A 27,903-nucleotide genomic window follows, 5' to 3' on the forward strand; every position below is an offset into this window, starting at 1 on the left:
AGCGTGTTATTATCGAAGCATAAACTCATAGAACTGCCGCAATATCCGCATCAAGTATTGCGTTTCAGACACTTTCACGTCTTCCAAACAGAGAAAACGTCGAATCGTGCTCGCAATATCAACGAAAAGACTTTCGTCTCTGTCGCGCATAAGTATCGCGCATTACGTCCACCGGAAGAAGAACGAAACCGGTAAATGGGACTGGAAAATCCCAGTTAGGCGCTTCGTTCGAATTAATAGGAACGTAGAACACGTTTAGAAAAACATTTGATATTCTAGTTGGATGGAGTATGATCTGAAAAGCATATATGAAAAGAATAATAATAACAGTTTTTTACGAACAAATGGTGCACGAGACCAAGTAGAAACGCGTGCAGCGCTAACAGGTCTATTAATTTCTACCTGTTTTCGCCATTTCAAGGCCAATTGAAAGTACAGTTAGGAAGTTGTGGGGGTTCGATTTTTCGTGACGTTGATAAAAATGCATATCAGGCGTGAGGTGCTATACGATCTCGTTGTTTTCTGTTTATCGTCATAGTGCGCGTGGTTTAGGTCGCGTGCTGCCGCGAAATCGGTATGCGGGCCAAAATAAATGTAACTCGTAGGAGCCTTGACGTGCTCGTCGTAAGAAGAAATTAAGATGGCCGGATAACATCTGCTACGACCCCCGGCATTTTAGTCTGGGGGCAGCTAGAAACACTTCGCGTGCACCGTGGCCACGGACATCGCGAATATGGTTCTTGTTACGAGTGTACTTTCACGGGTATGTTCACTCGTTTGCGATACATGCATGCGAATGTCTAACAAAAATGGGTAAAATTTGTATTCGAATAAAAAATTTCGAGTATATCTTCACTGGCTTCTAAAGGAAATCCCTCAAGTTGCAAGGAATAGAAATGTTCAATTTACGAATCACGTCTGGGGGTTCATTTTAAGTAATCATGTTTGTCGTAAATTTGTGATTGTACAATTTTTAGACGTCTACATGAATTACACATTTTTAAGAATTTTTATTTGTCCGTCTATTAGTTCGAAAGCAACTTTAATTACCACCACCGTTCTACTCTATACATAGGAATGACCAGGCTATTTATCATAGCAATTGTACCCAACAGGAGTGACTAAAAATTATAAATAAAATTTAGGTGTTCGCTACCGGGTCACATGAAATACACAACATGACCCTAAATTAGACCAACTTGAAATATCGGCTATAAAACATGACAAAATTCCTGCCACCAGAGGGGTTGTTAGAAACTGTAAAATGTATATCTCGCTTATGCTTGTTTTCACGGTGAAAGCATTTATGGCATAATTTATCGGAAGTTAAATTTAAAAACTTTTTTGTTTGTACATCAATATTCGATATACAAATACAACTAAAAATAAAACTGTTGGCAGAAACGATTTTAACAGGGCGAAGCTCTGCAAATAACTGCTCAGTAACGAATAAAAAATAAACAACTGTCTATCTCTTGCATTTTAACGATAAAAATGTAAATTATTTAACCATGAGATACTAATGTAAACAAAATGGATTTTAATTTTAGCGAGGCCTGTTTCTTCCTAGTACCTAAAGATTACAAATATGTAACTAATAACTTTTTGATATAAATAACTGAATACTTTGTGTAGGAACAGGAACGAAATTAGATATCGCGTGACTAGTAAATTGAAGTTTTCTAAAATGATAAATCAACTCGATTTTACAAATTTGATACCACAATTTTGTAAAAAATAAAAACAATACAGAAATTTCGATAGCAGAGTTCTTTTAAATGGACAAATACTGACACTGCAGAGCGAAAGAAAGAACTGTCCCGATTTAAGAGAAATGTGGTACACGAGTAAGAAGAATATGGACAGCGGCAAGTGATTTTGCCTTATTCAGGCTGACTATAATGTCTGACTCACAATGGGACTTTAACAGAAGGTCTTTTTCCCCCCCGTAGAATACACTGGCCTTATTCCTTGACTGGACAGTTTTGACGTCAACACAAACGGTACCATCACAATGCATTCGAACTCGTAGTCTCCTTTAAAATACGCGCTTCAAAATGAACCGCGTAGCTTTATTTAGACCTTTCTTTTTGTAAGACTAATATGATCCCGTTAAATATGTACGCAGGATGCACCTACTAACTGGGTCAGACTACAACTCTATTCCAAATAAAGATAGAAAAAAATTATGCAGAACAATTTTTCACTGTTTCGCACGTTTTATCGTACTACTGTGAAATTGTTTTCACACTGGTACATTATTTTTAATAATAATTTCTCTTTACGACAATCTGATCGAACTATTTCTCTTTACTTATTAACATTCACGAGCAGTATCAAAATTTTGGTGGAACAGAAATCTTGCAAACAAGGCAAAAACGGGCTTATAGCGGGAATAATGCTTGGACGTCACTATTCAAGAGACGCTTTTCCACTCTTCTTCCAAGCTGCCTCGCTATTCGTTAATCCTCAACGTAACTCATAATCCTGCGCAGCTGGAAAGCGCACTGACAAGATAGGTGCGTTATCATCATTGTTCAAAAAGATACTCAGATGGATAAAATTCGTATCTAAATTAAGATTCTCCATACGACCAGGAAATCTTGCTAGGACTCATCTTTTTTTCATACACTACATTTGATATAATACAATTTTCTCTAAAAACATTAATGAAATTTAAACAAACTCATGTAAACTGCTTTATGAACAAAACAAATCCGCGTAACTTCAGGACTCATTAATAAAAAAAAAATTACCGAGGTTAAACAGAAAAAATTGCAAAGTTGACCTTATTTTTCGATCCAGGGCCGAAGTTATTTCCCTAGAGACTCGTTTACACGTGGTGGCTGCAAAGTACTGATTTCATGGAACAATGTTATTGGAAAAAATTGTTCAATTTTCTTTACGCAGAATATGACAGAATAAAATGACAAACAATTATAATTTTGTCTGGTACTGTTCATCAATTTAACGTTCTCACTGTCTATATTTGTTTATATCTAAAAACAAAAACAACTATTTGTTTTTGAATTGAAATGAAAATCGTATCGTTGTTCATACTAACAAAATTATTAATTAAAAAATAAATAAAAAGCAGATATGACTGTATTTATACTGTTGTTGGTACAGTGCAATTGTGCTCTCTTTAAGCAGACATTAAAGCCTAATTGCTTTTGCGTATTCTGATTGACATTGTACTCTAATTAGAAGCCTGATAATTGCTCCAGCGTGTCCTAATTGACACAAGAGTCGAACCGCACCCCATGAGTTTTTAATTCCGATTGTCTTACCGACCGAAATTAAAAATTCCCCAGAGACTCATGATTTCTTCTCGCGACCTACTCCACAAAAGAAACGTATAACCACCACGTAGTTAGGTACCTTGTAAACGCTACTTTACGACCAAGTTGTTACATAGACGTAATAACGCGAAAGCTTTCTCATAAAGAAACTTGAGATTGCTATATCGACGTTAAAAAAAACGCATAAACAGCCCCGGTGTAACGATGATAATGTAAATCGTAAAAATAATATGAAAACTAAAACTCCAGGATCGATTAATCGCATTGGTCGACGCAAAGTGGTTTCCAAATGTATTTTTTTTTCATTTTTCAGTAAATGTTGTGGCTTTCAACCACTTCAGAGAAACGTGTGTAATCGATATCGCGTCTCTTTTATTGGACGCCAGGATTTTTTAGTGTTGCATTTTGTCGACGTAAAACGTGATCTGGTCACAGATTCCATATTTTTAAATAATCTGGTACTGTAAGTAAAAGAAAACTCTACACTATACTATTTATGTAGCAAACATAATAGAAGATTTATTCAAAATTATATATTTTCAACCTCGATATTTAATTTAAAATTTCTTTCTTCTATTATTCATATAATTCTCTATTTGGATCATGATAGAGATCACTTTCATCGACCACAAACCGTAATGCATCGTTCCTAATCGATCTTTCTGGGCTACTTAAAGAAACGCGTACAGCTGAATCGACCAAGAAGAGTTTAATATCTGCTGAATTGATTGCTCCAACCATTCTTCTAAATCTACTCCCACGTTACTTTCATCGGAATCGCTAAAATGTAACCACCGAATAGGAACTTCTTCTGTATAAAAAGTTTTCACCACTATTTGATTCGTTCCCACTTTCAAAGTAAGATTCTTCCAAATTGCAATCAGCTCCGGAGTGAATCATTCCGAGATATTCATAAGGTTTCTTCCGCTGATTTTATGAATTTTCTTTCCATTCTGGAGTCACGATCCCATCTGTTCCTTCGATATACTCACATCTCTGATTTATTTTCAGGAAAGCTTTATTTTACTTAACGATCGAAGCATAAAAACGAGATTACACCGACTAAGGAATTAAACAAAGGTCTAACGAAGCAACCAGAGCAAATCAATACGAGGCATTCCCTTCTGGAGGCTCGTCGAATTAATTTTACGAATCAGATAGCGATATTCACAGTGTTTCAGAAAGTGATCTTAAATAATCTTTGAGCGATGGCCTCATACCTTGCGGCGCTCTAAATTATTCAATGGAATTTAAATGATTTCTATCGACCTTTGAAGCACCTGTAACTATTGATTGATAAAATGTAGCCAGAAGGTTGGGAATAAAATACAACCGGAGCGAGAAATGGAAATATCTTGCTCCGTTACAATTTCTATCGAACAGAGGTAAACATTATGGAAATCATACTCCGTGCATCCTCTTAAAACAGAATCGAATTACGATTTCAAGAGCTGACCGCGCTAGGACCGCTTCCAACTTTTCAATGAAAACGAAGCCTCGATACGCGATACATGCAACGCTAAAAAACTTTACAGATTATTTTATCCTCCACCGACGTCCACGTTCGACCCTTTGTAAAAAGTAATTTAACTGCGAAGGGCTGCTTTCGTTCAAATTTTTAGAACAAACTGGAGCTCTTTCAAACAGTGAAAAATTTGACTGAAAATTTAGGTAGAAACTATTGAAACGCTGATAATTTAATCCCAAATTTTGGCCTCGCGGAAATTTCGATGCCTTCTTGTTGAAACCGAATAGCGACGGGAAATTCAATTTCATACTTGAAAAATGTCTGAATCGTGTCAACATAACAAGCCGATGTCAACGCCTCGGGAATCCTGGCTGTGACAGTTCTAACCGCAAGCAATAGTCTCGAAACGCGCGGGTGGTTCTCCTTCCTACCGGAAGTCCACTTCAACTTCTTTAGAGTTACACAACTATATTTTACTTAACGAATAACGATTGTCCAAATGAATTTCGTAATGCAAGTTACTTTCTTGACAATGATATTTTTAATAACAACTATGGCGGAGTTCTTTTTGCATGTTTCTCGTTACAGGTGCCTCAAACTGTTGACTTTACAGTTGTTTTTGTGAAATTTCAAATCATTGAAAGCACATTAGTACACTAATGATTCGTAGTTATTAATATTGACAATCTCAGGCTTGTTTTTCCGCCACCCTTTGTACGCCATTTGTCGTTCGGTAGGGAAGCAAACATATCACAGAACCAGGAATCTGACTCCAAGTTTGAGTTAACAATTTTGAAGGATCATTTCAACAGACGACCGGTTCTGGAGCAAATTCTACGAACCTAACGAAGTTTCATTCGTCACTGAACATAGAACAGTTATCACTTCAGCCATTTTGAAATGAAGGAGCGTTAAGGGCGCGATAGAAGGGAAGTTAATGTCTTCGGAGGAATTTGATAGTTAGACAGTTGAAAGGAACTGGCAGTATAATTAATTAGTTTCCAAAGTGCTAAGGTTTCCAACAATTAGCCAGTCGCTAACTACGAAGTTAACACTAGAGCGAATATGTAGTAAAATTCAAATTCAACGAAGCTTTCGTGGCTCGAAACACTAGTTCACAAAAAACTAGAAACTGAGACTGAGTTTTTTTTATCTTTGCAGAATTTCGCGTAAACAAGTGAAATAATTCTTTAGGGAGGAAAATCACTCCGCCGGAACTCTGCGACAAATAGGACAGGCGGATATAGCGTTTGAGATTTCGATGAATAAAGTGAAAAAAATCACGTTTAACGAGGCAGCATATAAAAATGAGACATTTTTACGTCTCATTTTTTTCGCTGAAAAATAGCGAACCAAACTGCACGATGATATAAACGTAATGAGCTTGCATAGTGAACACAGTTTATTACAAAAGTCATTAGAAACTTTATGAGTTTTTTAAAACTATTTCGTTCGATAAGAGATTATGAAAGTAGAACGATCAAGATAAAATTAATAAATAAAGAACGTTAGAAAACGTACACGAAGGTACGACATAGAGTTTCAAAAATAGAACGTTGTCAAACTATACACCAGAAAGCGTACTTTTCCGCGCGATTGTTCATGCTAGATAAATAGAAAATTCAATACCAAGTTTCACTCGAAGAAAATAAAGACAAAACGAACGTCTAATAATTCTAAAACTAATTCAGAACTTCTGAAAACTAGTCCAATATCCCTACTTCTGGAACTTGTTAAGCATTCTTGGAATGTACTTTTCGAAAACGAAGAAAAGTGATATTTATTAACGTTTTCAATATCGCGTTCTAAAAGGAATATTACAAAATAACGACGTCGTTCGAAATTCCAACAGTTTCGAGCAAAATTATTAATCAAAGTGCAAGTATATTAAAATTCACAGCTGTCCTGAAATCCTAATTGGTGTCTAGGTGTATTATTATGCGTACAATTTTGTGGATATTACACTCCATAAACGTACCACGGTTCTAGCTGCATTCCAAGACTGTTCAAAAGATTCTTTTAGGGTATCTTTGGAAACGCACACGGAAAGATTTATCGATCCAGTAATTTTTCCTGCAACAGACGCAGTGCGCAATTTCCGTCGCGGAAAATTTCCAACTCGTAGCCAAAACACGCGAGCTTGTTAATAAATGTATGAATTCAATCGAAACACGCTTTCTTTCATCAACGAGTGTGCTTAAATTAGTCGTAATAGCTGTACATTCTTTGGATGTTTGTCATGGATTGTTTAAGTTGCATTGCAATTTAATTGGACGCTAAATAAGGTTTGCAAGAAATTCCAATTCGATCGTATATTTTTTTTAAATTAATACACGTGAATCTAAGAAATTTCTCGCACTATGTAAATTCGGAATAGAACAAAGAAAATTTCACAAAGAATGTTACAAATTATACAAGGTGATTCTGGAAACTGGGACGTCGTATCTCTTTCGGGTTTCAGGCTGAACAAATGGTGCAGGAAACCGTTGAATGGCTTAAGGTGGTGTAACTTTGTATGGTCCCCCTCGCTACTTCTTTTCAAAAGTGCAACGATGCACGTGCAGTCTTTTTTTTGTAAACGGAACCATAGATTTCCTTCGCATAAATTTACATTTTCCAGCTCGTTCGTAAGAAACTCTAAGGCGCGAGCATTGAAAATAAAATCAGCGCAAATAAAATTTAGAAGAACCTCTTAGAATATTTACTTTTCAATATTCGTACCAGATTTGAGATTCAAAATAAACTTTCGAGAATGTATTCTTAAATAATAATGTAAATAATACAAATACGTCGATTTAATCGTTCGCTTAATTTCAATTAGAACCAAATGATATCGTATCGATATTATCGTACCTAAAGCAAGTAGAAATACCAAGCAATGGTCAGACGCGTTCGCCAAGTCATACTAACAAGTCACAATTTTCTCAACAAAGCTTAGTACGAATAAATTTTAGATTCAATTTTAATGATCGGTAATGTGTTAAAATTTCCAACATTACAAAAAAAATATAAAGTAGCCAATCGTTTTAGACGATAGTATACGTCGATTGATACGTGACAGGTATAGATTCGAGCAAATAAAATTATTCTAGGATATCCATCGCACGTAACCCTATAAATGATATAACAAATACCTCGAGCATTAAATCGGTATTACCATCTAATATTCTCGTGTGCCTTGGCAATCGTTCAGATGAAAAAAGTTATTTCGACATGAAAGAAGAAATAGTCCGTCGTAAATTGGAGGAATATCATACATTGAATACAAATCTTTTGATGTAGGAAGAAAATCTGAACGTAGATTACCTCATCGTTTCAAGTCTCGGTATTTTCCTCCGATACCTCGGTGCGCGAAAGAAAAAGTATTCGACAAAACGTTGCGTAATACGTAAGAAAAATGAGCAACGCGAAGATATATGGTTATTTTCCCATCGTTTTAATGTCGTTCTTCGAATTATCGAAATGAAAATAATTTTTCGTATTTAAGCTCGTATTTCTCTAAATATATAAAGCGTTGATAAACGTTTGAGATTAATTGTTTCTAAGCGTCGAACGATATCGGATCCCGAGATAAATCGACCGGGAGTACGAAGAGATTAATATCTACTGTCGCTCTTTAGGTGTTTAGTGTCTACCACTCTAACTATTACGTAGTTATCTCTACTGGCAAAACTTTATCATTAAATATCTCGTAAATTGTTAACCGTATGCCCACAAAACCGTAATCACTAGCTTCAGTATTCCAAGCTCCATCATTCTGTGCAAAATCACACTGACCGTACTTGTGCTTAGGAGCCGGTCCTTTGTGAACTTTCAACTCCGTCACGCTTGTCTCCGCTATTCTGCCCTAAACGTACTCGGAAGGAACATCCGAGAAGCCCACTAACTCCCAACTTTGCAAGTTTCTCGATCAGCCAAAAATAAGAGCCACATATCCCTTTCGGCCACGGTAACTGAATTTCTAGTGGCGAAACTACCCTCCAAAGTTTCATCCTTTAATGCAATTTTTAAAATTATTCAAGGTACCAGAAAGTTTTCGAACAAATTCCTTATCATTTCCAACGAAGAATAAGACGTTGTACAAAAATAATAAAAAGATACAAAAATACACTTATACTTTAATTTGAATTTTGTAAAGATATATTTTTATTTTTAATTCACAAGTACCTACTTCGTACGAGAGATAAGTTAAATTTTATTCGAATAACAGATCACGAAGAGAAATACTATATAGAGTGATCTATTTGCTACTGGCATTCGTTCAAGCAATTATTCAAACAAGATTTATTCGTAAGGTTATACTTCGAAGGTATTTCTTCCCAGAAGCAAACGAATCGAAAACGATCACCAAGCGATTCCAGGAATATTTACCTGTCCTTTCGATCGTCAAAAAATTCATAGCCCGACACAGAGTTTCGAAACCATAGATTGCGTAGTTAATTTGTCATTTTCGAATAGTGCGTGTTCGAATCGAAGAGGGTGAGAGCGAGAAAGAGGGATGATAGGGTATAACGACTGCATCTCACGCGACAGAGCTCGAAACCCGGAATTATCGATTACTGCGGACAGCAGTGACGTCTATGTAGAAAGTATCACCGAAATCATTTCGTGCCCCGATACAAATTTGCATATAAAATTATTTCGATACAACGTTTCGTAAAACGGTTACACGCTTCTGAGGGTAAATAGTTTCCAAATTGTATTCGATAACCTGTATTCCCGGAGCGAAGCTAACGAATGCATCCACCCCCCGCAGCAAAGATCTATTTCACGGAATTTTCAACGGTAAATTATTTGAAATAAAGACAATGGGAATCGCGATACTCCATCGTGGAGATACAAATTGGAGGAGACTGAAATATCCAACGGCGATTTAGAGAAAGCGTCGAGGGCTCGGAATAACGATGCATCCGACGATGTCCAATTATTTTGAGCAATCGTTAAAGTAAATTAAACGCCGTAGTCCCCGGTACGAAAGTTGCGGGTTTAATCTTTTGTCCTAGCGTTAATTAATTCGACGATACCCAGGCAATTAAAATGCATCGTGTCACGCTGCGTTATTTATATTTTACGAACGGATACAATATGTCGCGTGTAATCAGGTTCGCTTTACGCCACTTAACGCGAAATGTCGCAAACGTTGCGGACGTCGACGCGTAATAACGTTTAACTACTTTGATGTCGAAAAACCATTAACCTTTAGCAGTCGAACGAGACGCGTGTATGCAACTATTTCATATCTGATTTGATAAATAACTGAATATATACGCGGATTATTCCGTGCGTGATAGAGCACTTTTTAGAGCACTTCGAATTGTTTAGCAATTTGGATACGGTGGTTCAAAGTGATATTCGAACGTGGTATTTTTCAGAATTTTAAAGATTTACGATTCTATCGACTGTTAAATGTTTTTAAATTAATTATTATTAACGATTCCTTAAAATAGGCCCTTTCTAAAGAATTTCTACTAAAGTACAGTAAAATTTCGATTAACTGGAATACACGAAGATAGTAACGAGCTACGATGTGACTCCCCCGCACAATAAGGGATCCTGAGACACGCGCTGTTACTTATTCCACTCTGGCCACGTACGTCACTCAAGTCAATCTGCACGCACCTGCACGATCATAAAGGCAGCCGACATGCCGCATTGTTGGATCTCCTCGAAATCCTTCCGTGCATTACAATCCTAACTTCGACACGGATCCATGTAGCTCTATTACGAATCAATCGATACTCTCCGGACAGGAAGGACTGATTTGCAATTCGCTTCAGGCCGACCAACAATGAGCCATTAACTTAGTTCACTCCGTATTTGGTACAATGAACAAAGATCAATGCTTTTCTATACAACGTACAAATTAAATTTATTTTAGTAAAGGTAGAATTTAAACGAGTATAAAAAACTATTACTTGAGCAATGGAGAGTATATAACTAGTTTATATTTTATAAAATAAGACTTTGACGAGTGAAGAAATTGGAGTAATAAAAGAAGAATTAGATTACCGATGAAGGAGAATTAATGATGTACAAATTAAATCTATCTATGTTAATAAAATAAAAAATACTTTGACAAGGATTTAATCGAGTGTGAAGCATAAGAAAGTAGCATTACGTTGAGTATTGGTGAATACGTAACTAGTCTAGTTACTATTCTAGAAAGTAAGCGTTCGATAGGTGGAGAGAAATCGGAGTAACAAGGATTGGGTGTGGTTGGTCAAGGATTGGTTACATAGCAAAACTGTAGGAAGGGATCGTGACAAGGTTGAGGTGCGGGTCAAAGAAAGAGAAATGCAAGTGGGAAGTCACGAAAAGGGATGGAGAGTCAAGAAAAGCAGATAGGGTCAAGGTGGTCGCGTAGAAACACCCTAATTTATAGCTCCTTTGACCCATCGACACAAGGGCCAGCAAGAATCTGTCGATTTTTCAGAGTCGCAAGAAACGTGGTTCTTTCACTGTTGCCAAATGTGATTAGAGATAAACCTTTGAGGAAAGGTGAGTGACACTTCAATCGTGAAATATTAATCTTATTTTAGTAAATTTGAAAATAAAATCAACGTCAAGAGTTCTAAAAATTAATATAGTTTAGAAAAATTAGAGATTTACAAAATTACACTCTGCTCGTTTTTCACCGATCAAAATAGTCCAGATCGTTCAGTTTGATTGTGTTTATACCGAATGACACTTGGCTACCAAGCTTGTAAAAGACACGTGCACACAATCCTAGCTTCTCTTCGGCTACTTTCTGTACACGAAGTGTTTACAGCGCTGCAGGGGCGTTTGGCGAGCGTACTATTTCGGTTCGATACGCCTTCCTTAGTCAAACCATACCCCCAGCTTGGTTCGCCATCGTTTACACCAAGCGTTTGGTATCAATAAGGTGCAAAGTACGTGGTACACCTACCAAATGTATACTAAGCTATTAATCGATTTCGAAAGCTGCGCGCGGAATATGTGTTTTCGAGCATATTCGAGGCTTCGAGCCTGCTTCTGATCGCAAGCAAATTGAAATTTTCATCCGGTGGAATGTCTGGTAAAATTCACGAGCATGATTGGTATTATGACTATGCATAGAGTGTTCTAAGTACATATTTCAGCGTGCATGCATTCCTCAACACTAGAACTACCGAAGTGATCGAAATAAAAATTGTAAAAAATTTACTGTGATTTTCTGTAAGAGAACGAATCGACAATTATTCCCATTGATTCCATTGATATAAACAAATACGCCATAATTCTAGTTCATGTTCGTTGCTGGAAAAACATTTTTCAATAATAATAGATAAAACCACAGTCGGATAAGTTTTGCGAATTCCCTCGATTCTTTTATTTCTATTCTGCAACGAGTTCCAATGGCGCCCGTCTGGCGCTCTCGTTTTTAGGCGAGTACAGTGAACGCAAAAGCCAATAAGAATCGAATACCAAAATTTATTTACTTAAAATCTTTTAATCGATATGACTTTTAATTTTCAAGCTGAGACGTTAAAAGAGAGAAATTTGAATAGCATTCATGAATTTTAAGTCACGAAAACAAGTAATAAGACAAATTTTAAGTTGCGTGTCTGCGATTGTCTAAACGTTTTGATCTCGTAAAGAATTGCACGTTTTTGGTCTGGCAATGAAAGCTAAGCGTTGAAACGTTAAAAACTAAGTGTTTTGAAGGAACAGCTGCCTGGGATATCGACGCTCTAGTAGCCTAATTATACGAGAAACCGAGGCACGAGAAGCTATTTTATTTCGACGCAATTTCTGCGTTTCTGACGACAACGTGTGACCACTTCTAGCGTTTTACTGCCTCGTCCTCAATAGCGACTGACGTATCGTAAACCCACGGGCGCGACACTCGCTATTAATGGCTCTGCCAAATGTACGTCGGCCGGTATAAAAGCTGTCGCAAGACGTAAAATCGTCTGATTGGTGCAATGACACAGGCGACTCGCCATTGGTGGCGCCCGGTTCCACCAATCGGAAGTTTCACTGCGTGATTTCGCGACTCGATTGGCTGCATCGATTAGATTCTTCCTTTAAATCTCGTAGATACATTCAACAATAATTACTGCATTTTATACTTAAAACAATAGACAGAAATAACTCGAATATTTACTAGTGAAAATTCTATTTGGAAGAGCACACATTTTATTTTTAAAAGACTGTTCCCAACAGTCCTTTTATGAAAAAGCATCGAAATGTTTCCCACTCCGTGGTCAGCTCCTTCGGGACAATATCTTCATTCTGTATGCAGTGCAACGGGTTCGCTTACTTCTCCCAATACACTCAAGCCTACTGTATACACAAGTTAGTCGTAGATACACGATAAATAGTCTTTGAATCGCTAGACATCGTCAAACGATCGCCCTTAAGGGTACATGCTTTATATCACGGTTCCATTCAGTCTTTGACTAAACCATAAACCTTTCCAAGGACAAATAACGGCTATCCGTTTAAAAAACATTCCCAAAATAAATCGAGTTATTGCCAGTTGGAATAGAAACTCCACCAGATGCAGAAGATTAATCTCTTTTTTCGAATCGGTTCAACCAACCCTTTTCAACCTAACGTCCTTTTCGCCAAATCTTTTCCAAAGTTAGCCAATCTATGTAATATAAATTCAAAAATTAAAAGTGCAAATGGAGTACTCGCAATTGAATCGCAATTAAGCAGCCACCAGAAATCATGTTTAAGAAGAATGATTGCTAGATTGAATATGCAGAAATGCAAAACAATATTTGTTAACGTAGAGCTAAGCCTGCGTAAACTGACTATGAACGAACAATCAAAATTTCAATGCACGGAAGCTATTGGTTGCCTGATGTATGCTATAACGAGTACCACAGGCCAGATATCGCATACATATGTAGTAAATTAAGTCAGTATATGGATCTGGACAACGAAAGTCATTGACCTAGCAGTTAAACGTATAATGAGAAACCATAACCCAGCAATACTACGTCTATACAACTTCATTAACACGATATTGGGCAATTGTATATCCCAACTATGGGAATGAGTAAGACTGCAGCTTAAATTGATGCATAAAAAATCACTCAATTAATATGAAATTGCTATAAATTACGTCTTAATCGGAGTATAAACATAATTTATGGAAATTACAAATAAAGTTTTGACTTATTTTTAAAAGATTTTATATAATGAAGCGTTTAAAAATCGTCGAATTTTCATATCTAACGTGAGAAAGATAAATGATCGGAATAGGAAGTACAACAAATGGTTAAATTTTTTTAGAAAATTGGGAAAAGAGGAAAGTGCTTGGGAAGAATATCATCCAATAGATAAAATGATGAAATTCTTCTCAGGTACTAGATATAGTATCTCCGCCCTTTCTGTCTTATGCTAGCTCATGTTACGTTTTTCATGCACTTTTTAGAATACAGTACAGTCTCTATAATCCGGCCATTCGCTGCTCTGACACGTCCGGTAATCCGGCACTCGGCAGCTGTTTTCATGTTTCAACTTTCCGGTATGAAACAATGCAAATTCTTCGCTTTCATCGTAAAAAAAGCTGTTCTCTTCGGCTCGATAGATCACGATTTTAAAAAATGAAGACGAAAATTAATTTAATGCATAATATCGTGTAGACACATTGTCTATTTATTTTTAAATATGAAAAATTGCTTTCAAGTACCTCTCATCGATAGAAATATTTTTGATAATATATTTTGAACATGTTTCTAAAAAATGAAAGTGAAAACTAGTTTACACTATTTCTTCGTTGAATGTTTAATGTTGAAACACACTGTCCATTCATTTTCAAATACGAGAAACAGCTTTTACGTGCCCTTCATCGATAGCAATATCGTATAAATAAAAATGTCGTTTTTCTAATTGCGGAACCCCTTTAATTCTCATTATTTTTGGTAATCCCGCAATCCCCTCAATCCGACAATGCTTCGCGAACCCATATGTGTCGGATTACCGAAATTGTACCGTACTGCTGTATTCTCCAATGTTCCGAAATTCGATGAAGATATTTACTCGCAAGTATCTGCTAACGTAAGCTCAACTTAGTCTAAATTTATAATTTTTCACATACTCTATAAATTTAAATTTCACAAAGAAATTTTATTAACATCGAAAAGTTATTAGCGAATGCACGAGAAAGTAATTCATAAACTTCACCAAAATGGCGTAAATTAAATTCTTTTGGTGAAAATATGCCTTACTAAGAAATATTAATAAATTCGATGCAAACAAAATCCATTTCCGTGCACTTCGCCCAAATGGCGTATATTAAATTCCTTTTCATTGGTAAAAATTATTTTTGCACTTCTCAAACCTCGGGCGATATTTTACTATACACAAAAATAATAAATATGTAAACAAAAGAATATGTTGTTAAGGAAAGGAAAATATACTGATAGAAATTTCACAATGCCCCCTCAAAACAAAACCCCTCATTTTAATTAAGAGAAATAAACCTGTTTCTAAAAAAAGAAAATATTCTACAACGTAAGAAACCAATAAGTTTGATTATTATTTAGAGGGAAGATGCGTGGATAATTGGGACGTTTGTGGAAGCGTTCTTTCCTAAAATATGAGGGAGCAATCGATCGAAACGACGAGGAAGCTGGTAAATCGACCGGGGTAAACAAACAAATGACAATACTATCATCGGGTAAAAGATAAAAGCTGAACAGCCATCGAACAAAGACCCCTAATTCCGAGCATAATTGAACGGCGGTTATACGTATACCGCGTAAGGGGCGCTAATTACTTTTCGTAGCTCAGGGTTCTTACAAGCTAGGTGTTCGCGTGTACATATAGTTGATGAAAACTAGCAACAGCGGGGTTCCCCGGCCTGGTTGGGTAAAGCTGGGTCGCGGTACTATCGATCTTCGCCTACCTGGAGACCTCTCTCTACCCCTGATCGTACTCGATTGGTTTGCAGGATGAACGTTGAGCCTAGAAGAAGGATAGAGGGGCTGGCAGAGGTGGCAGGATATATAAAGGGAGATAGAAAAGGGAGAGGTACGTAGCAGAAAGATTGCACGTATTATATCCCTGACGCTACATGTTTGTCATCGGCCATCCTCCACAAAGGTTACGAGCAAAAGCACCGACAACAATGAGCGTTCCCCTGGAAAGTCGAGGAAAGTGACGCGTGTACAATAGCAAAAAACGAGGCGAAACGAGATGGCAAACTTCATGCCGAGCATCGTATCTCACCGGGGGACGCCCGTGAGACCTTTCTTCCTAACCTTTACGACGGCTCTTTGCCGTGCTCGAGATCGAATTTTCTATTACTATGACTACAGGGTGCTTCAAATAAATGCTAACATTTCTCCGAACAACCTTTGCAAATTGAGTTTACGGGGGGTATTTTCTCGGGGTTTTCGGAGAGGGGAGTAAAATTTTGATTATTTCAGAAAACAAATTTGTGGAGAAACTTGATTTGTAAGGGGGTTAATTGATAGTGCAAAATCTGTACATTTTTTTTCTTCTCTTTCCATCGCGATCGATCGAAAACGGGAACGAGATTGTGTCTCAGAAGGAGGAAGATTCCTGAATGGATGGTGATCTTCCAATTACCTGCAGTGGTTCGCAAGAAATATGCAAAACATTTCAACTACGACTTCTCCTCTAGATTCTTTTATTTCGTATCTTTATTACGCGGATATGTAAAGACACGAATTATGGAATACCTCCCGTCGTTTGTCACGACACCCATACATGACTAAAGAGATTCATACTAATTAAGAAACTGTACAAAAAATAATTTTCAAAATTGAAAAAATCAGTCTGGATAGAATTCGCAAATTTTGACGAGATTAGAAAAATAAGTAACGCGATATAATTTTGGGTCAACTAAATTCCAATTATCTGGAAAAAAGAAAATTATGATCTTCTATATGAAATTTCACGGTTATTGGCCTTGCCAGTGGTGAAACAAACGTGCAACTTTCTTTTGATGCAGCCTGTACACTTTCGCGTCGTATCTCGGCGAGAAAAAAGAATATGATAAAAGAAATTGAACTAAATCTGAACGGGACACGATACGATGAATAGTTATGGAAGAAAGGGAGAAGTAATACATAAATGTATTATCTGAAGCAGTGTTGTATAATCTTTCTCTCCAGCGGGTCGGATAAAATCAAATAACATATTCCGAGGGCCAAATTTCAAGCAAAAATCCGAGTAAAATAATCTATTTCAATTTAACACGAAGGAATATAAGTAGAAAACTAAAAGATGATTGGAGAAGTTACACAATTACAAAGATAAATATTTATACAGGATGCAGGGACAAATTAGTTTCCGCAGATTTATTTGCTCGAGCCGAACGAGCAATTAATAAATCACTATCGACGTTATCATTACTATCATTATTACCCCCGTTATTTGGTAATAACACCATCCTGGTTCCGTATATTTTATACCTGACGTTTTACAAGACCGTGATATTGGCTGAACAAGTGGAACGTAGGTATATCTTCTTTAACAGATGCGAACGAGTGGATTCGAGGTAATTGAGAGGATATTCTACTCGATTCGACTACACTGGGCGTCTGCAAATCTACGGTGGAGCACGAGAAAGCCATTGTACCCTCGATGTATACGCAACTTCTTGCCTCATTTCAAGAGCTTATTTGGAGAAAATCTTGAATCCCGGCGAACACGAAGCTGAGAAAATCACGATTCACCGTCAATTATTTAAGACGTCTATGAGAACCTCGAATAACATTATGACTCCAAGAAAATCATTGCAATTTTTTTCGAAAAAGAAATAAAATAAAATAAACACATGCTTCTACGCTTTTATTTAGGTTATTGTAATTATCACTCGCACTTGAACGAATTAGTTATCACGTACGCGATAATAAGTCAAGTTTCAAGACTAAAACACTATCACTCAATATCGTGGAAATAAAAGGAAGAGCCATTACAGAGAAGAAACAGAATTTTACTTACACTATCCCATCGCGTCCATAGTTTCAGGAAAACTAGGCAACTAACGAAACAAGCGTGGATAATTTTCACAAGGCTAGCTATCGCGAAATTACATCAGCGTAAACTGATACTTCTGTTGACCAATTGCAACAAAGTTGTGCTTGAAAGTACGTTGATATTACTTAATTCTTCGTTTGAATTACAGAATTAACCGTGGCTAGAAGTTAAATGAGTTTTCCCTGTCGTTAGTACGAAGCACGTTATTATTATTAAGGAGTGTAACCAGTGAATCATCACATATAATTACGCAAACGCGAAACAGGCATCAACGATGCAACGAGACGAACAAACGCGAAAATAAAACCTTCCGATTGCGACAGAAGAATAATTAGAACACAATGTTTCTTATTAACTTTCGATCCGTTATTCGCAAAGAACGTTGCAACGTCTTCTGATAAATTTTTAACGCCCTACCTCTCTCACGAACCTGCAAATACGAGACGACCGGAATAACGATTGGGGAAATCCACAGACCCGCCACACCTCCAGCAATTTCAGACAAATTTTACGAAGGGAACTTTTCACATAATTTCTTGAGACAAGATTAATTGCTGCATCAAGAATTAGAACCACTCACGCAAAATCGACCCATTTATATCTATTAAAGAAACACGATTCCCCGTTCTGTGAAACGTACGTTCAAATTACCTTGAATTATTTTTTAATGTTAATTCTACATCCGCGGAGGAAAATTTTAAACATCCCAATGTAGTTTTCTTTAAACGTTTTAGTACGAAACTTGGATTAAAAAATTCTAAAGTGAAAAGAAAATATTAGGTACGAAGATTCTTTTATAAACTCTTAATGAAGAGATTCTACGAGTCTTGAGAGCGAGAGGGAGATGATCGAAAAATTTTGCTGAGCCAGAAAACGAGTCTAACGATTAAAGATACGATTGTTCGACGCGACAAATAGGCCAATCGTTCGGAAATGGAATCGTTCGACAATACAATTTTGAAAAAAGGAAGATTTAAAAATAGATTTTAATAATACTCGTGTTCCTTTTTCCGCTCGGAGAAACGCTCTCGATATTACAAAACAAAGCGTCGAGGGGTCTGTAAAAACGTTCTCCAGCCTCTAGAAATGCGAATTTAAGACGGATTGGAAATAAGCTCTGCATTTACGTCGACTGGTATACCCTATTAGCTTGGAATGCAAAATATGAAAGAGGAAAACAGACCAGCTTAGGATGAACAGTCCGTGTCTCTATTACAATTATATTATACTAATTGTTTGCTAGGAGAAGTGGCAAATTTACGCGAGATTATCAGAAAATGTTTGAAATAAATTAAAATTGGGCTTCTATAATTAAAGGGAAAAGTAAGTTCAAATATAACTGACACTACGATGAAATTTTTGTTGTCGTTTGACCTTTTGATGATTTGTGAACGAAAGTGTCAGGGGCCACGACATTTACGGAAAATTTAAATATCGTTTCGGGGTGATATAAATCTGAGGAGAACAGCAGGATTCGGTAATTATCGGAAAATCGTGATTTCCTCAGCTTCGTAGTTGTCGGGCGTAGGAACGTCTCCGGAAATCAGGTCTTCGATTCCGGATACGTGATGATTCGCATAGGAAAGAGTTGCGGAGAATAATTACGCGGGTAGATTTATTATAACATTTGGACTTGAAGCACGCTTCGGGTAAGGGAACTAAGAAATCAATATCCTTCTACGTCTCTACGACGTGTCTGCACGTAGCGAACGTTATGACGTACTCGCTGCCAAGGTAACTAAGGACCTATAAATTAGATCGTTAAGAGCGATTAATCGAAAAATTGCACTGCTTGACCTCTCGCCGGGCTTAACGTTTAACATGAAGTAGGATACACACGATATCATCGTTAAAACTTTGGACCCGGAATGGACTCTATTCTTGGTTAAATATTTCTGGAAGTGTTCATTGGATATAGTTTCTAAATTTTCATGTGTATTTTTACATTCTATCCGTGACTGTTCGAGAGATACGAACCTGGAACGATCTTTCGAGTAAATATCGATAATTAAACTGAGAAATTGAAATTAAAAAGGTTGGATGATTGAAATCGTGTAAGGCAGTAGGACACTTAAAGGAACTTTGTTTACATAATGTATAATTCAGTTAATGATATATAAGTCTATATATAATCACTCTTATATGTATAAGAAATTATGATCTTATACCTTTTTTTAAAAAAAATGAAACTCTAAATTAAAATATTCTCTTAAGCGAAGGTATTTAATATGGTCTAGTAACAGTTAAATTACTGTCGATCGTAAGGTAATCGATATTTTAGTATCCGAATCGCCTGTACTAGTTTTGCTACAATGGTACTTTGTGTATATAGCAACTATTAGGGGAATGAGAGACCTCAGGTGCACTAGTTTTCCAAATTGAAAATCAGGATTATTTCGAGAGCCACAGACGGATATAATACATCACGAAGCTATTCGTGTCCACTAAAATATTAATTAGAATTGATTCACACTGGAGAAAACGGCATAAAGAAATTATTAGATCAAAGAATTTCCATGTTGAATATTTCTTTTCAGGTGAACCTTTATCGCGATATTCCACCTTTTCCTAAAATTAAAGGTAAATCGGGGATACCAAAACTCCTAATTAATCCCCTTATATCGTTTATCCGAACTAATTGGAATCCATGAAACTTGTATTATATAACAGCCCTATTAAACGAGAAATTTTAAGTACCAGTCGAACCCGCGCATCCTTGGACCTCCTGAAGGATGACAATTTAATTATTTTCGAGTACCCATCGTCTAGGAAAACTTTTCCCTTCATTTGGCCGAGGAAGCACTTTTAAAACACTTACAGAGTTCGTAGACGTATCTAACGATTTATCGTACGCTAAGTTGCAGAATTATAGTCGTACAGCTAATTCAAAATACGTTAAGTAAAATAAAAATATCAAATTTAATATAGTAAAATATTTATTATTTTATTTTTTGCGCCGAAATAAAATATCTTATCAGGTACTTTAAAACTTATTTCGTCCATGCAAACGTTATCCCAACTAGCTCCTGACAATTTTATGGTGTAATTAGCTTCCGGTAATGTAAAAAAAATTAAGAAGCAACATTAATTAAATTTTTAAGTGCTTTTATTAACCTCTTCCACGCCCGGTGGGACTAATTTTACCGTAATACAAATTTCATCCTGAAAATAAAGTTATGCGACACAAAATCCTCCGCGCTCATCGTTATCATAATGAAAAACGATAAAGTGTTAATGCGACAACTTTTTTTAGTGTGTGGCTGGTCAAAACAAGGGAAGTTCTTATCGCGCGCGAGATTGAACTTTCCACCCAGTACTTGCTCAAAATTAAACTTTTTTTACGTTGATCGAGTGTTTCGAAGTTTCATTTTCATTCCGTTCCGCCAGTACGATGTTCAAAGTTTTCCTCGATAAAAATAAAATTAAAATTTCACTCTGTATATGTACAGAAATAAAAAATTATCCAATTTTGACGAAGGTGCTAAACTAAAATCACGTAATATTGTTCACGATTTCAATTAATATTTCTAGTTGGTATCATCGTACGAATTGTATCCCTTTGTTGTTTGCTGGTTAAAAACTTTGCCATTCCACGCAATTTAATTCTTTCATCGATATAATCACTAGACAGTGATTTGCCGCAAGGCATTCGACCGCGTATCATCGCGTCTGCAGGTAAACGGGATTTACGATACCGTGAAATTAAAAAAAAAATTACGTTATACGCGTTGAAACAATGATTAATCGGTTTTGGTCGTTTTCAAAAATCGTTTTCGGCTCGCAGAGAAAGATTATTTGACCCGGGCGATGATTTTTACCCTTCAGGTGCGATATTCAGATTTATGCAAACGAGCAAAAACAACGCCCACGCGTGATATTCGTATTATTCTCTCGGTTTCTAATAAATAAAAAATTAAACAATATTTTAGAAAACCGTTCCGCGCGTCGTGATGTCAAAATAAAGCGATCGATTAATTTTATTACGAAATCGAAATGTTAGGTTTGTTACAAACTGGGAGGAAAAATGTCTTTCGAAGACAATTTCGCGAAGAAGTGATAAATGGATCGGTTTCAACTTTCGTAGAAAAACCTGCGGGCAAAAGCAGACGGCCGCTGATTGATCCACGACGAAGTAGACCGGTACAAGTTGGTTTCCGAAAAAATTCCAAGATAAAAAGTTCTATCAGAAGCGTCTCGTTTACAATATGATATCGTCTTTGTACGCGAGAAAAAGTAATGGAAATTTCAAACGAGGATAAACGTTTACTGTAAAATCTGCATCGTGAGACCTGCGTTCCGAAATTACTTCCTGATCTCTAAATACAGAATAACTATTTTTAAATAATATTGCATTGTATTTGAAAGATGAAAGAACCAGAAACGAAGTAACAGTTTATTCGAAATAATATTTCGAAAGTGGCCAGGTCTGGTATCCCGGTAAGCGTATCGCCTAACAGACCACTCGAGTGTGCCTCAAGTATATCGCTATATTTGTTTTACCATCCATTGCAGTAACATATGTTTCGATATGGCCATGTTTTTGTAGTAGTTTCACTAATGAAATCATCCAACGTAAAAACACTTAGCCGTTTCTATTTTTCTTCATTCGCACAGTGTTTTTACTATTTAATTTTGAAATAGAGAATTTTCTGCTCACCTTAGTAGACTTCTTGAAACCATACTTCCCGAATCCAGCACCGAACCAAACACCTGAAACATATAAATAAATATATTGTATAAGAAAGAAAAGAAAATTTATTTCCAAGTTTTTTGACAAGAGATTGGCTGTTGCTCAAATTTAACGTGTTATTTTATTATATTATCGTTCCATGTTTTTGTTCGACGATAATTAAGGAAAACATCCATACAAAATGGCGACCAAGTATGGATACTTGCGTTGGCCTCCGTGCGTCTCAAGTTTTTTATCGGTTCAATAATCACGTAAAAGGTTTTCTGGATACTAAAAATTCGAACGAGTTCACTTTCAGCGCAGAGAATTCCTCGTCAATTAACATATAAATGAATCCCATCTAAATTCAATAAAGCCTTCTGCTGCGATCCCAACCGTCCTTCATAAAAGTTCTGAACGTGCAATGGATAACTATACTATGACGACTGCTCGTTTCTTTCCTTGCATTTTGATTAGCACAAAGCAAGATTAATCAGGTAATTTACCATCCCACGTTTTTACATTCATGAAGATTTTCTTGAAAAACATAATTACGAATAATGTAGGATGAAATTGAAAGAAAGAAGAAACCAGAAAAAAGATTTGAAATTTTACTTTTCGTGAATTATAATAATTTAGTTCCGGAATTAGAATATTAAGGCCACGTGATTTTGTTAAAATTTAAATAAATGTTGAGAAGCAGTCTGCCATGTTAGAAATTCTTTCTCTTTCCTCGATATAATTTCGAATCGATCATAGAAAAGAATATTTTACGTCTGTTTTAACCACACCCAGATTCAAAGCTACGCTTTAATCACTGTTCGAAACCAGAGTCACTCTTGTTTCAGTCTTATCTTGCACGAATGCATTAACCTGCCGTTTTAAAACTTCCAGCCTGTCCGGATCGATCAGCCTTGCATATTAACTATCCTTTAAATTATTAATGAACACAGCCTATTTGGTACAAGATGTACTAAAAAAACGTGACTTCGACTTGTAAACAACGATAAATCGTATATAAATCTTACTGCGTTTCAAAATAAATTAGAATAGAAATGTCAAAAGGACTACAACTTTTTACAAGCTTTTTTTTCACATGATTATTTGTCACTTTTATTATCACTATTCTCTGTAGCAAAGTGGCGAATTCTTGACGAATAATTGGCTATTATAATTCTTATTCCTAAATATAATACAGAGAACAAATGTAGCTATCTATTTACGTGCATCTATATAAATGAAAAATGTTATTGAATTTGCAAAGCAACCTCTGGTCGACTATAAGTAATGACCGACGTTTCGTTTCGATTTTGTTTTCGTCGTTGTGGTAAGATATAAATGGCTGTCGTTTTTACGTAACGAGCTGGGTGATTTTAAATTGCCCAGCAACAACAGAGATTTTTACACGAGTACAATTTCGCAGTTGGTCGCTTCAGTGGCCATTCGTAAATAGGGTAGTTTTTTGGACGGGCACAATAGCGGCCATAAGTTACCCAAGGATTAAACATATTTTTTACGTATAAGAGAATTCTTTTTCTACATTTTCTACAGCATTTGTATACAATTTTCTTTGAATAGAAAAAGAAAAACTTTTTCACGACATGAGAAGAGGATGCTAAAATCACCTCCGAATTTTTAGGTCGGTATGACAGTCAGATTGGGCCACTTTCAGTCCATAAGGTGTAAGGTTTACTCGTATACCTCGTCTGTGCTACGAGCACGGGCGGTCAATGACCTCGCGACGTAAAGAATGAAAAGTAAACAAACGCTTCGAACCCTTATATCTCTAAAACCAGCTACTCTATCAACTTGAAACAAAAATCGTTATATCTCCGGAACAAATTAAGCTATCGACTTGAATGGACACTCATTTTAAAGGGTATTTTATCCTCTATCCAATGAATATATCAACTACTATAATTTATGCTGTCTTCTATGTTTATTTTGATATTTACTTTTACGCTACAGGTGGTGTGCGATAAAACCGGATTATAATAAGTCTATGTGGTATAATTTAAAATGTTCAGAATAAAAATATATACAAAATCTTCCTTGACAATTTTAGAAGTATCGTAGCTCTTTTATCGTAAACAACAGCCGACGTGTCAAAGAATGTTGTAAAAATGGCCAAGTTGCCAAAACAAGTACCATGAAAAAACGTAACGCTTGGACGCGCGAATAAAACCAGGTATTCTCTGGCCTTTGTTGAATTTAGTCCGATTGTTGCCTCTATTAAAGGGTCTCGTCCCTGGGGGAGTTGTCGAGTAAATAGACACTGTCAGAAAGAAAGACCCAAGAGGAAACACCCTCACGAACATTACAATACTTGGGTCAAGCGAGTCTTCCGAGTACCTGTTCCTTTTATGACTCGGATAACGAAGAGCAAGCCAGTTTATTCCGAGTTCAATAACCCCCAGGCAGCGGTGAGAAGCCAGAGGGTAAAAGCAACGTCCGTGATTCAGGAATTAGACTTCTATCAATTTGAAATTACTGTACTTGGACGGTACGACTCTGTAAATCGTGTTTGCACGCACAATTTCGATGTCGGACAATCTTTTGTAACTTTGTAATTGGTAATATATTTTTCCAATTTGACTTGTAGCAGAAAGCTTTGAGAGCAAATTGCCCGCCTAAGTCGAGGACTCACCGAACGAGCACAATCTCAAAGAGAAACATCATCGGGGGGCTCTCTCATCCCGTTAGAAGAGATAAACTCTTACATATTGGAAACCAGGTAGCTGTTGGGGAAGTTGAGCCCCTCACGCACTCGAAACGCTAGTTGAATACTAAGAACTGTAAGATAACTCGTCTGAAAATGGTACACTGATGATGCCACGAATGTCTCGCTAGGGTTTAAATGGCATCATGAGAATGGGCAGAGAACGTGACAGGGATGAGTATTCCCCAGTCTTTCCCCAAGTCCTTGGGTGACGGGAGTGCTTAGTTCCTAGTCCTCTGAGCCAGTCGATGAGATTGGATCATATCGTGCCCGCAATGGGTAGCTACCATATCGTGCAGCTAAGGTTTGCTGCGTGAGTTGCGATTTGAATATGTCAACTTGCGCACTGGCCCGCCTGAGATAGTGGAAAGCTTTCGAAAGGCTTTGCAACGACCAGTCTGGCATACACGGAGCTTACAAGTTAGAATATAATCGCCACTGGAAACTTTGCACTACAGTGTGCGGAGAAATTCACTGATTATCGGGATATATCCCAGTTTGAAGTACTCAAGACTAAGTAAATTCTAATATAGATTGAAGGAAAAGCCTTTGCGTGGGCGAGACTTGCTAGCGTTAAGGAGAAATTAAGCGGAATAGCAGGAGAAAAGAAGTGGACACGAGAGGGGAACGTCCTGGGGCCCACTAGTGGTCGGTCGAAGAGTATACAGGGTGTTCGGCCACCCCTAGGAAAAATTTTAATGGGAGATTCTAGAGGTCAAAATAAGACGAAAATCAAGAATACTAATTTGTTGATGGAGGCTTCGTTAAAAATTATTGTATAGCTGTCTTTGATATTTTCATCCGGAAGACCCTATTCGTTAGTCTTTTTCCATTCCAGAAGATATTTTCCGCGCGAAATGCTCAGCGATTCTTTCTTTCATGCACTACTCGGTTTTTGTAGCATTTTTTCAAACGAAGTACGACCTACGTGAATAGGTGTCTGACTAGACGATAGTTATATCTGTGTTGCTTGACTGTGTACCGAAAATGTATTGCGTGCATTCAATAGAGCTAATTGCTCTGCCTTTGATTAACTGGTCAAAGGTGCCTCTTCCAAGCATTGCAAACAGACGTTAAAACTCGGGGAAATATCGAACGAAACAAGTAAGCAATAAATTAAATGTAATAAAATGTAATAAAATGAAACTTTATGACTGTTAATGTAACAAAATAAAAAGTAATTAAATCTATTTACGACGATCTCACAGTGAATGATTTATGCAAAAAATGTCTCAGATAATCATTCAAGGAAACAATGGAATCTTCTTGACTTCCTGCGTTTTCAATGAATGTTTTCAGTCAATTTTGTAAATAATTATGGACATAACGATCGACGAGGAAGTGTATAATTATATTCATAATCGCATCAAAAGATGTAACGATATCGTCATAAAAAAAAAAACGAAAAAGAGCTTCGAAACTGGAGAAATAGGTCGAAATCAAAATATTTGGAATAACAGAAGAATTGTTATACGAACAAATATTTGTTGTTACGTATATAAAAATTTGTTAATGCATAATTGCAACGCACCCAAACACACGCGAATACCAATTTGTTTTCTCATTAATAAGCACGAAAATATATGACATTAATTATATTTTCCCGATATGTCATCGATGTGATAAATCAATGAGTTTGCCCTCGATGTCGAGTTTTCTTCTTTCTCGAGAGTATTTCTGGCATTCGTTAATTAAATGGTTCATTGATAGGCTTGAGTAGCAGACGTCACGCATAATAGGACTATTATTCGAAATATACGAGTCAGTTTGGCGTGTCCTGATGTAATCCTATCTATAATGACTTGTGCTTATTAGTTCAATCTGTATGAATATTTAAATCATAAATATTATAAACGAATTAATAACGAGTAACAGATAAATAAATTCCCAATCGATACTATTCTAACATGCGAATAAAATATATTTGTGACGTATTAACAGTAATAATTACAAAACTTTATTGTATTGTTTCAATAATAATATGTTATTATAATAAATTTCGCTGTTGTAAAGTATTTCGGAATTCATTTCAAAATATTCATATCGAAAATCGATACTAAGTATTCAAGATTTCGATAGCTATCGATACCTCTAAGTATCGAATCGACCGCTACAACTTTCTAAAGGATTAAAATCACACTTAACAGTATTATTTTGATCGATGACAGCAGTTCCCCGTGCCAAATTAACTTCTAGTGCCGTCTACGAAGACATATGAGATATTGTGACGTTTGTGACATATCGTGTCAAGCTGCTTTAGTGAATTTCACACGTGTTTAGAGTAAGCCGTGCCATCTAACCGTGCTTGTCAGAATAAATGTATAACAGGTAAACCCGTCGTCTCGAATCGCCGTCAGCTGATCTTCGATCGTCGCGTTGCACATTTCAAATCGCAGATGGCAGTCTAAGCGCGTCAGATATGGAAGGAAACCAATCTACCGACAAAGAACCGACGAAAATGTCCCTAGGTAAAAATGAACCATCGGTTACATCACAGACGAGGTATACGAGTAGACCTTTCACCCAATGTATTTTTCCGGCCCATTTTTATGGGGCTCTAAAGCCCCATTACCATTTCTGTGTCCCTCGCAACGTTACCATTATTTTTTATTTTAAATTGTAATACATCATTTATTTAAAAAATAACTCGGTATGGCAATCAGATTGGGTCATCAAAGTCCATAAGGTGAAAGGTCTATTCGTATACCTTGTGTGTATTTCGCATGGCATCAAAAGAAAAACGGTAGCTGGGAATATTTATTGTATTTCTTTTACAATT

The 27,903-nt window shown here is 36.5% G+C and overlaps 1 protein-coding gene across 1 annotated transcript in view; it reads right to left on the minus strand.

The window, feature by feature from the left end:
- The window catches only part of LOC143344877 (neuronal calcium sensor 2), a 103,836-nt gene that overhangs the window by 56,739 nt on the left and 19,194 nt on the right, over positions 1 to 27,903 (minus strand). The window contains exon 2 of the mRNA XM_076771431.1: positions 22,394 to 22,446. The gene's annotated coding sequence lies outside the window, so the exon portion shown is untranslated. The remainder of the gene's footprint in view (positions 1 to 22,393; positions 22,447 to 27,903) is intronic.

Source organism: Colletes latitarsis, chromosome 8, assembly GCF_051014445.1.
Source record: "Colletes latitarsis isolate SP2378_abdomen chromosome 8, iyColLati1, whole genome shotgun sequence".
Lineage (NCBI taxonomy): Eukaryota > Metazoa > Arthropoda > Insecta > Hymenoptera > Colletidae > Colletes > Colletes latitarsis.